The following is a 12,575-nucleotide window of genomic DNA, read 5'->3' on the forward strand; positions in this document are numbered from 1 at the left end:
AAGTCAACAAATAAACAGTCCTAAGTCCTTTGGCTGACATAGAAACAGGACCCAAAGTAGTTTAAGGGAAAAAAAGGGGGAATATTTTGGCTCACATATGTTAAAAAGTCCACAGTCTGACTTCAGGCAGAGTTGGTTCCGAGCTAAATACTCTGGTTTCATCTCTAGGACTTCTACCATGCTGCGTGTGGTCTGAAGCTTCACTGAAGGCAGCATCAGCAATTCCAGTTCTTACATCCTTTCAAGGCAACAGAGTGTAGTGGTTCAGAGAGAAAGATGGTTTGACACTGGGCCTCACCACATGCTGGCTATGAGAGCTTTCACAGGTTGATCGAAACACTCTGTGCCTCAGTTCCACCATTTGTAAAAAGGGAATAATAATTATACCTACCCAGTATAGTTCAAAATACATACAAATATATATATATGTGTGTATATATATATATATATATAAAATTAGTGTTTTTCTTTTCTTTTTATATTTCTTTTTATTTATTTCTTTGACTGTGCTGGGTCTTAGTTGTGGCACATGGGATGTTCAATCTTTGTTGAAGCATATGGGATCTAGTTCCCTGACCAAGGATCGAACCCAGGCCTCCTGCATTAGGAGTCTTAGCCTTTGGAGCACCAGGGAAGTCCCCTACTCAGTAGAGTTATCATGGGGGCTAAAGAAAATAAATTGTGTTCAGAACTCTCCCTAGCATAGGCTAAGCACTCAATAGGTGCTTGTCTTATTAATAAATCATTATTAATTAATAATTACCAATTTATTAATAAAAATAACTTAATTTCATTATTTTTGTTATCATTGTCATCCAGTTTTGGGGGGAAATAGAAGAGAATTTCTTTCCCCCAAATGCCAGAGAAAATCTTCTTGCCTCTCATTGGCTCTAATTGGACCGTGTGCCCATCCCTGACCCGGAGCCAGGGGAGTGTCATACGCTGCACACACTGGGGGTTTAGGCCTGATAAACCTGTTCCATCCCTGGAGTGCAGAGTAGAGTCAATGTCACAAGAACCACATAGACTATGATTAGAGGGCAGGCTCATTCCCAGCAAGAGAAAGAGAGGATGGATGCAAAAACAAGAGATGAGCAGCATCATAGTCTTGATGGTACAGTCTGGCCAGTGCTGTGATCAAGGTAAGTATTCGAGCTCATCTGAGGAGTTTCTGGGAAGAACTGAGGGTTTTTGGGTTTTTTTTTGGTTTTGGTTTATTTTGGCACAGCTTGTGGAACCTCTGCTCCCCAGTTAGTGATTTGAATCCAGTCCACGGCAGTGAAAGTCCAGAATCCTAACCACTAGACCACCAGGGAACTCCCCAAGAACTGATTTCTTTTTATCCACTACCTAAGTTCCCTAATCCAAAAGGATTGTGGTAAAGTATACATAACAAAATTTACCACTTGAACCATTTAAAAATAGGCAATTCAGGGCTTCCCTGGTGGCTCAGTGGTAAAGAATCCGCCTGCCAGTGCAGGAGACATGGGTTCTATCCCTGATCCTGGAAGATCCCACATGCCTCGGAGTAACTAAGCCCATGTGCCCCGAGAGCCCGGAAACTGCACCTACTGAGCCCACAGGTCACAACTACTGGAGCCCGTTCGACTAGAGTGTGTGCGCCGCAACAAGAGAAGACACCACAATGAGAAGCCCATGAACCTCGCCTACAGAGTAGCCACTGCTCACCACAACTGGAGAAAATCATAGCAACAAAGACCCAGCACAGCCAAAAATAAATAAATAAAATTATTCAAAGAAAAAAATTAAAAATGTACAGTTCAGTGGCTTTAAGTACTTTCACATCTCCAGAACTTTTTTCATCTTCTGAAACTGAAACTCTGTGCCTATTAAATGGTAACCACCCCTCATCCTGCCCCTGCCTCCCTAAGTGCATGCATGCTACGTTGCTTCAGTCATGTCCAATTCTTCGTGACTCTATGGACTGTAGCCCACCAGGCTCCTCTGTCCATGGGATTCTCCAGGCAAGAATACAGGAATGGGTTGCCATGCCCTCCTTCAGGGGATCTTCCTGACCCAGGGATTGAACCTTTGTCTCTTAGGTCTCCTGCATTGACAGGTGGGTTCTTTACCAGTGGGGCCGCCTGGGAAGCACCCTCTACTTCCCTATCCTGTGGTAATCTATAGTCTACTTTCTGTCTCTGTGAATTTGATGACCCTAGATACCTCCTATAAGTGGAATCACATAGTATTTGTCTTTTTGTAACTGGCTTATTTTATTTAGCATTTCTTCAAATTTCATTCATGTTGTAGTATGTGACAGAATTTCATTCCTTTTTTGGAATTCTCTGGTGGTCCAGTGGTTAAGATCCCATGCTTTCACTGCTATGGGCCCAGGATTCAATCCCTGGTCAGGGAACTAAGATCCCACAAACCTCACAGCTGGCTGAAAAAAATAATTTCATTCCTTTTGAAGGCTAAATAATATTCCATGTATGATGTAGGTATCACATTTCATTTAGGCATTCATATGTCAATGGACAATTGGGTTGTGTCCAGCGTTTGGCTAGTTGGAATAATGCTGCTATGAACATGATGTACAAATATATGAGTCCTTGCTTTCAATTTTTTGAGTGTACAGGGGTTGAGCTTTCTAAGACCAAAGAAAAAGCCACTTTATTAACTAATTTTTTTCTCTCTTTTTGATAGGCTCTGTTAAATTCTCATAGGCTCATGCCACCTCTGGCTTGGACAAGTTCCACTCTGTTACCCAACCATATCCCCTTATTGCTGAGGGCATATGTGAATATAGAGGTTTGCCCATCACTGGAAGCAATAGTCTGTTTTAGAATTGGATAATGCACTGAGCTAGCCTTCCACTCAGATCAGACTCTTGGAATGATAGGAGGAGATTAGGATTGAGAAACTTTGCTTCCTGGGGAGGGACTATGCCAGTTATGAAAAGCCTACAGTTGTAAATTGTCTAATGGTGATTGCCTGTGAAACTTGTCAAGATTTCTGACAGCTCAGCTGAGAACCTAATTACCAGTTACAAAGAGAGACAGGAAAAACATGTTGTCAGAGAGCTGCTGGTCAGAGAGAATGAGGTACAGTATCCTGGCCCCATCATCAGCCTCCTTCTTGCTTCACTAGAGCACGGCACATTAATACAACTGGCATCACACATGTTTGCTATCTGGAACAAAGGAACCATGTCAAACCACAGCCCTGTGTCAGCTGAGTCTTTGGTAATCACATAAATTGAACAGTGGCATTGACCTGACTGTACAAACACTTCCGGTATTCTCAGTGCCAAGGATAACACCAAACCGTACTTAACTTTCCTCCTGGAATTTACACAGACTTCAACCAATCCTCCTCCTTTCTTGAACTGAAGAGGAGCAGTGATCCTTTATTCCAGAGAAGCTTAGAGACAGGTAATAACTCACCTAATCAGCAACCTAGCATCTTATCTTCCAAGGAAAATAAATTAGGATCAACCATGCTACAGCAGCATGAGGAAACTGGCAGTCTTTGCCAAGAATCTCTAAACTGAGGGGAAGCAACATTATCGTATTTGCATGCTCGTTTTTACAAAGTCCTGGTCTTCTGGTCTTGCAAAAATACTCACACACACTTCCCACTTGCCTTTCTTTCTTCAGTTGGATCAGTAGCACCTGATCGTGGATGCTAACTTTCTCAATGGAAAAAAAAAATTTTTTTTTCAGATACTTGAAAATCAGGGACCTGGTATTTATTGCAACAGGAGATGAGAAGAAAGAGAAAGTTAATGTTTACTGGGCATATCTAATCTATGATGTTCCAGATACTATGCTTCTTAAATTAATTAATTTAATTGGCTGCATAGTTGTTGAGTGAGGGATCTTCACTGCGTCATGCAAGATCATCTGTTGCAGCACACGGACTGTCTAGTTGTGGCACGTGGGCTCTCTAAATGTGGTGTGTGGGCTTAGCTGGTCCACAGCATATGGAATTTTAGTTCCCTGACCAAGGATCAAACCCGTGTCTCCTGCACGGCAAGGTGGATTATTCACCCCTGGACCACCAGGACAGTCACTAGGTACTGTATTTTACCTCTATCTAATTTAATCTATGAGTCAACTGACAACATAGATACTATTATACACATATAAAAGGCAGGAGGAGAACGGGACGACAGAGGATGAGATGGTTGGATGGCATCACCAACTCAATGGACATGAGTTTGAGCAAGTTCTGGGAGTTGGTGATAAACAAGGAAGCCTGGCGTACTGCAATCTGTGGGGTCGCAGAGTCAGACATGACTGAGTGAATAAAGTGAACTGATACACATATTCCAATGCCATATCTGGAGCTCAGAGAGGTTAGGGAAATTGCCCAAGATGACCCAGCTAGTAAGTGACAGAGCAGATTTTTTTTTAATGTATTTATTTATTTCCTGGGACAGGGCTTAGAACCCACTTCTTTCTGGCTCCAAAGCCTGCACTCTTTGTAATGCATTATGCTGCTTCAGTAGAAGAGGAGAAACTAAAGGAACTCCCAAGAGATAAACCTGATACGTGCACTTCTAGTGCATTTGATTTTATTTTGCCTGTATGGATTACAATTGCCTGGTTAAATAGAAGACATTCAGCAAAATACTCCATCAGATTCAAAGATGCTACAGAGAATAGAGAACTGGGAGGGGAAAGAAGTAGACGAGAAGAAACAAGGACCAGGAAGGGGAAATGTTTGGGAAATGTAATGGGGAGCAGGAGGTTGTTCTCAGAGGCCTCCCACCAAAACCCAAAGAACAGAGCAAAACTGACACTCCTTTTTTTTTTCTTTTTTGCTTCATTCACCATTTATTTTCTCTTCTCCTATAAAAGGATTAGCAGGATGGGCTCAGTGGGAGAGGAGGCCCCTGTGGGATCCTGTTACCAGCCATCTGTGTTCTGTTCTTTACTTTTGAACAAGACGGCTCCAAAACTCTGAACCGGAGAGGGAGTTGGAGCTGCATACAGATCAGCAGAGCTTTTGCTAACAGCTCTGACGCCTGAGGGATGACTCAACCCTCTGTGCCTGGCAGAGTCAGCTGTGGTCCCCTGGAGCCTCCTACTCTCGGGAGAAAATCAGAGATGTGGGGAAGTGGCTTGGGGAAAAGATCCAGACCTTTCATCTGGGGTAGGAATTCAGGCTGCAAGGACAGGTGGGGGCACCCTCATTTAAGAGTACCAACTGATGCTGGGGGAAGGAATAAAGGTGACCATGAAGAAAGCACCATCCTATATACACATTAGCCACTCTGCAAAAGGAATATACTGTCTGGAGGATGGCAGTCAGCAAAAGCCATGTGGCTGTGTCACCAGGAATTCAGCCCCAACACAAATTGCACTCACTTCCTGGGTAAATTTTACTCAGGTATAGGCATCTCCTGCTGTTCCCTCGATTTGTAAACATTTTTAATTGTCTTTTATTTTTATTATTTAAAAATATTTTTATCAGAATATAGTTGCTTTACAATGTTGTGTTGTTTTTTGCTGTACAGTGAAGTGAATCAGCTATCTGTATACATACATCCCCTCTTTTTTGGATTTCCTCCCCATTTAGGTCACCACAGAGCACTGAATAAAGCTCCCTCACTTTCTGAGGAACCCAAAGACTCTTCCTGTTCTTCCACAACACCATTAATATTTAAGAACATTCTCATGCTGAACAGTTGCTACTGTCAGACCTCTCCTCTGGTTACTCACTCAGATCTCTGAGATACAGGCAATCAGGAGGAGGTTACTTGTATACCTGGCCAGCAAGTATCTGGATTTACCCTGTACCCCATACCCTGTTCCACTACCACCCCTGAACAACCCCAGGCTTCCTCAAAGAGTTTCACTTTCAGTTGGTGCCTTACCACTCACCAATAAATAGCCCCTGAAGTTTGGCTTCCTGTTGTCATGGTAACTCAAACACAATGATTGAAGCTGCCAATATTGGCATCAGTCCCCAAATTCAGACTCCTTTAAAAACAATAGCATAATGTGGAATCACCACTCCATCCACCTTCTCCACCACACCGAATACATACTTTCAATTGCTGATTTTATGGAGAGACTCAGTTCTTGGAACATCTGAGAAACTGGCTGTTTTGCCCCAGATGAAAGGTTTCTAAATTCCAGGGACTTCTGTGGTGGTCCAGTGGTTAAGAATCTGAGGGCTGGATCCCTGGTCAGGGAGCTAAGATCCATATGCCTCCAGGCAAGAAAAATGGAATATAAACAACAGAAACAATATTGTAACAAATTTGATAAAGACTTTTAAAATTGTTCACATTAAAAAAAAAATCTTAAAAAAATTTTAATGCAGTTCTCTCTTTAGACACTAGCCTAGAAAGCTGACCAACCTACAAAGTATCAACATCTCTACCACTCCATGGAATTTAAAAAATACATCTGTATGTATCCTTTACTTATACTTCATTTTTTTTTTTCTGTGCTGGTGGAAAGAATCCAGGTATTGGGCATTTCAGGGCTAGAAGTGCTAGTTGGTTTCCCACAGAGGGGGAGGGGACTCCTGATGTCCTCATAAAATACACGTGAAAGTGCTTCATACCCTGTAGAAGAGTGTTCAAATATTTCAGTTTGTTTCTCTTTCTTTTTTATTTTTTAAATTATGAAAGTATGATAACACATTGACAGGAGCCTTGAAAAATACAAAACAATGTTACATATAGCTCCACTATATATTACAATTATTTTTTAAGTAGATAAATTAAAATTTTTAGTTGGAGTTTTAATGTGTAACTCTCAAAAATTAATACAATGGATATACAGAAAAGTAGAAGGATATAGCAGACCTGAAAAGCACCACGAGCCACATCAATGTAATTAAGATTTAGACAATTTTCACATAACAGTAGGATACAAATTATATTTAAGTTCCTAGAGACTATAAACTAGGAGACACTGGTACATATCCAGGGACATAAAACAAGGTAAAAATATTTCTTGATCTAAAGTTATTAAAAACATACAGTCTGTCCTCTTATCACTATAGAATTGTGTTAGAAATCCATATCCAGTGATATTTGAAAATAACCCAAATATTCAAGTGCAATGGGACATTTACCAAGAGAGGTCTTTGACTTAGCCATTGAAAACCTCAATAAAGTTAGAAGACTGAAAAAACACAGAGGCTGAGTACAGAGAAGAAAATATTTAAATGAGAAATTAATATCAAAGATATTTTAACACACCCCTGTATTTGTAACAGAGTAAAAATAAAAAGAGAATTTACCAGAATTTTTTGCATGCAGCTGAAGTTGCTCAATGCAACTAAATAGAATGTGGAATCTTGAATAAGCTATGGAAACAAATAACAGATACTAGCATAAAATTTTGTGAAATTCAAATATTCATTTTAACCACTATTCTCTACCCACTCTTCCCCTTTAGTTCAAGGTCATATTGCCTAGGACTCTAGTGCCAAATGTCCTGGTTTGAATTCCTTCTCCACCCTTTACTTTGTACTTTTGGCAAGGTTTCTCTGTGCCTCATTTTCCCCATCTGTAAAATGGGAAAGATAATAGTACCCTGCTTAGGGGGATTTCATGAGGCTTGCGTGCATGTGTGCTAAGCTGCTTCAGTTGTGTCCAATTCTTTGTGACCCCATGGACTGCAGCCCACCAGGCTCCTCTGTCCATGGGATTCTCCAGGCAAGAATACTGGAGTGGGTTGCCATGCCCTCCTCCAGGAGATCTTCCCGACAGAGGAATCGAACCCACACTGCAGAATTCTTTACCGCTAGTGCCACCTGGGAAGCCCTCATGAGGCTTAATAAATTTAAACATGTAAAGTACTTTGATTAGTCCCCTGTTTTATATATCAAGGATGCCTCTGGACAGAGTATGTAGCTGAGAAACGTAGACAAGTTGCCCTATTCTCAAAGAGTTTAAAGGCTGATATCCACATGGTAGAAATAGAAAACCCAGTAATTACAGGTAATGTGACAAGTACTTCTCTGAATGAAGAGAGAGAACAGAGACAGCCAGAAATTCAGCCTTGAAGGATGCCTGGGTTTTCCTAAACAGAAATAGCTTATCAATTAGGCACTCTGGGTCACTCCATTTAGCTCAACAAGGTTATTTGAAAGATAGAAGTCACAAGAAAACCAGGAAAAGTAACAGCCCAGAAGAGCAAGAGAGAGCATCTTGGGTATTTTCATCCTGATGCTCAATCATTAGCATGACTTAGCTATTTTCCTGGCCTCCTTTCCAACTGGTTCCTTGGTCTCTGCTTTGTATTATGTTCTCTACCCTGTAGTTTCTATATCCCCACAGCTAGAGCTTGCCTTGATCCCTCATGACCCTGAATTTATCTCATGGCTTTTCTTTCTTTCTCTCTTTTTTATTTTTGGCCATGCCATGGGGCATGAGGGATCCTAGTTCCCCAACTAGGGACTGAACTCAAGCTTTCTGCATTGAAAGAGTGGATTCTCAGCCTCTGGACCACCAGGGAAGTCCCCTCTCATGACTTTCCTTTATGTATGATTTTAGATCTTGTTCCTGTTATTAACAGCCACATTCTCTCCTTTTTCTAATTTATTCTTAGAGAGTAAGAGAGAATCTGATTGACCTCATCCTTTTTTGGTGTCAGATATGTTGTAAGTTGCTGGCTAGGTTCTGGGTTGTCCACCATTGCATTAGATGCCAATTCTGGTCCCGTCAGCTAAGGCACAAGTACCTCCATGAACTGTGGCCACCTCGGGCTACCTTTTCAACAACGGCTGTAGGTAGTTAAGTTTCCCTTCGAAAGGAAATATGGATTTAGCAGTCATGATGCTCTGTTTAGAACAGAAAGAAGAAATAACATATAAAAAAGAGCACGGAAAAAGAGAAGTGCAGTGCGTCTAGAGTTGACTCAATACATTTATTTACTGAGACATTGCTAAATGTCAGTCACTGTGCCGGGAGTGGATAACAAATGCCATGATAAAAGGTATATAGGGTGTTAAGGGAACCCATTGTAGGGTCACCTGAACCAGACAGAAGAGTGTCAACAAAGCCTTCTTAGAGGAAGTAAACTTTACATCTGGACCAGAAAGAGGAATAGGAATAAAAAAGAGGATAGCATATTCCAAGATCTGAAAGTAGCTTAATGAGGCTGCCAGAAATGAGAGGGAATAATAAAAGATAGGCCGAGACTACCTCATTCAGGACCTAACAATTGTAATGACCATTTTTGAACACAGAACTGAACCCTATGCTAAACCTTTTATATGTATGTATGGCTTGTTTAATTCTCCCACCAACCCTATCAGATGGGAATAATTATAGCTTACATTTTTTTTTCAGATGAGGAAATCAAGACTCAGTGAGATTTAGTAACTTTCTTATGATCACTTAACTAGCAAGTGCCCAAACTGCTAAATTATACTTACTCTATGGATTATTGTCTTTATCTTAAGAGCTGCGGGAAGCCATCAAAGGGTTTTAGGCAAATTTGTGTTTCAGAAAGGTTGCTCTGGTTGCAGAGTATACAATGTATTACAGGGAATAAAGGGGGACATGGGAGACCCTTTGGGTTCCTATTGCAGATCAGGTAAAAGGCAGTAGTAAAGTGGGCCAGGATGATAAAAGTGCCACGGATGTATTCATTCGTTCATTCCTCTGTCCAATACATATTTAATAAGCTCCTACTTTTAGTATGAGGATATAAAATTAAACAAGGATATAAAGTTAAACAAGGCAAATGAGGGTCTTGCCCTCATGGAGTTCATCTAAGGGATAGAATAGACGGGAACTAGTGGAGTTGAATGTGAGAGGGAGGGAGAAGAGGGAGTCTGGGCTGGTTTACTGGCTTGTACTTGGCTCCAACACCCTCACCCTTTCTACCTCACTGCTCCCCCTAAGGTTGTGTATGTTCAGGTGGGGAGCAGGATAAGTAAAGTAGTTAGGAGGCCCAAGGACAATTAGGAAACAGTTTTGTGTAACGTTCTCATCAGCTCAGACTTTACTCTGGAGACTTTAGGGAGCCAGTGAAAATGTGTAATCAGGGAAATGACTTAACCAGATACACATGCTACACGTTAGCAAGATCAAGATTTATCCTTTCTGAAACTAAAATTCCTCCAAGGGTGTAGAGCCAGTTTACGTCTTCTTTTCGTATTCTGCCCTCTAGTGGCAAGACGAAAATCAGCACGTTCCAGCTCTACAGGTTGACGACGAGCCGCCAGCTTTGGTTAGCCCTGAATGTCACAGCTCCCGTACCTCTGAGCACGTTGTGTTGCTCAGTCTTCAGCAGAGACCACGCATTTATTCCAGAATTCCCCCGGTTCCATCGACACAGCCCTGTCTCCCATTATAGAAAATCCTCTTCTGAAAACTCTTCCCCAGCCTGGTTCCCGGTTGCTCCTCACCTCACTTCTACCCTCTTCCTCTCCTCAACGCCCTTGCAATGCAGACCTGACACTAGGCTGCCCTAAGGAGGTCATAAAAGCTAGCACTGCTGCCCTCAAGTGGGGACCTAGGGACGTACATGTTGCATTTCCCCTGGACCCTCTGCCTCTCTGAAAGTCATATCTTTATTAACTTGGTATCTTATTGAGCCTTCTTTTCTTTTTGCCTCCGAGTTATAAACAGACAGTACCCCTTTCCACTCTCGGGCTCAGATTTAAGGAAGCAACGTGGAGGAGGAAAAAGCAGGACCTCCTCCCCATGAATTCAGCATTTTCATCATCATCATCACCAGCAGGGAAAACAGCTTTTCAAAGGTTTGAAAATAGAGAGTAGGGCAGATAGAGGATAGCCTCCTCAAAGGCATCCCCTGCTTTCCTCGAGAATTATTCTTTTCTCAAAACTTAATCCTCGTCCTTTTGCCCCAGAGTCTCCAGGCTTCTAAAATGGAGCTCTGATTATAACGAGTCACATCCAAGTGTATGGATCTTGAAAATAAATACTGGAATCACTTCTCAAAAATTTGGATTGATTTAAACGCCCTCTGGCAACGTTCCTTTGGCCTCCTTGCCCATGCTAATCAACCTGGGCTGCAACCTCCTCCACTCCTTGACTCAGCACTTAGTGGCAAAGTGACCCTTTAAATCTCATCTCAGCGAAGACAGCTCCTCTACCTGCTAAGAGGGTGATTTTTGTGAATTAAACAGTGATGCTGTTTTTTCTAAGTTCGCACATACATGCCACCCACAGGCAATTTATTCCAGAATTTCTTTTAAAGCCAGAGGCTTTAAGATTTCTGACCAACAGATCCCTCCCCCATTCAAACCGTCTATTCACCCAGGAATTTGTGATGGAAATAGTCCTGCTGGCTAGAGTGGTGCGGCATACCAGTGCTGCTCCGAGCTGAGTGGCCGTTGCCTTGGGGGCGAGAGTGTTTGTATAGAACTGTCTATACAAGGTGGTAGGCTTGAGGGCTGCTTAGGTTTGGAGGATTCTAGAACTGAGCCAGCTCCCTCATTTTACAGATGAGGAAATTGAGGCCCATGGAGTCAGTTCGATGATTCATTCAGAGTCCTAGGGCAAGTTGGAAACAGAGTTTGCTCTTTGCAATACTTTTTTTAAGTGTTTTTTTTTTTATGATGTGGACTATTTTTTTAAAGTTTTTACTGCATTTGTGGGCTTCCCTCATAGCTCAGCTGGTAAAGAATCTGCCTGCAATGCAGGAGACCCCAGTTCGATTCCTGAGTCAGGAAGATCGGCTGGAGAAGAGATGACTACCCACTCCAATGTTCTTGGTCTTCCCTGGTGGCTCAGCTGGTAAAGAATCTGCCTGCAGTGTAGAAGACCTGGTTCGATCCCTGGGTTGGGAAGATGCCCTGGAGAAGGGAAAGGTTACCCACTCCAGTATTCTGGCCTGGAGAATTCCATGGACCATGTAGTCCATGGGGTTGCAAAGAGTTGTCAGGACTTTCACTTTCACTGCATTTGTTACAATATTGCTTCTGTTTTGTTTTGTTTTTTTTTACTGCAAGGCATGTGGGATCCCAGTTACCCAACCAGGGATCGAACCTGCTCCCCCTCCCCCATTGGGAGGTGAAGTCTGAACCACTGGACCATCAGGGAAGTCCCAACTCTTTGCAGTATTACAACACCCTTTTCATGAGAACCCTCATGCTGGTTGAGTAGCTGCTCCTCCACCCATTTCCACTAATGTCACTGTGCTATTCCAGCACCACCAATTTCAGATACAAGTGCCAGGAAATAAAGGACTGGCAATGATGAATATGTAAATATCCTTGCATACGTTTGCATTAAATTACATATGCACACTTGTGGGTGACTGAGCTAACTAGGTATTCGTAGAGCTCTCTGATTCTTGGAATTCCTCAAATCTCAGTTTCCTCATGAGTGAAATTCAGAAAAGAAATAGTACCTATCTCAAAGGATTAAATGAGATTAGGTATTTAAAGTACTTAGGCACAGTAGCTGGCATAGGTTAAGTATTGGAAATTAGATTGCTTCTATTATGTCTTTCTATAATGGAATATGTCGGATTGTCTTTAAGGCACTGGGTTAAATGCTTTAATTTTTTTCATTTAATTTTCACAATAACCCTTTGAAGTAGGTTGTTCCATTTTCTATGTAGCACTGATGAAAAAACTAGGCCTAGAGAGGTTGAGTAACTTGC

This window comes from Cervus canadensis, chromosome 1, assembly GCF_019320065.1.
Source record: "Cervus canadensis isolate Bull #8, Minnesota chromosome 1, ASM1932006v1, whole genome shotgun sequence".
Taxonomy (NCBI): domain Eukaryota; kingdom Metazoa; phylum Chordata; class Mammalia; order Artiodactyla; family Cervidae; genus Cervus; species Cervus canadensis.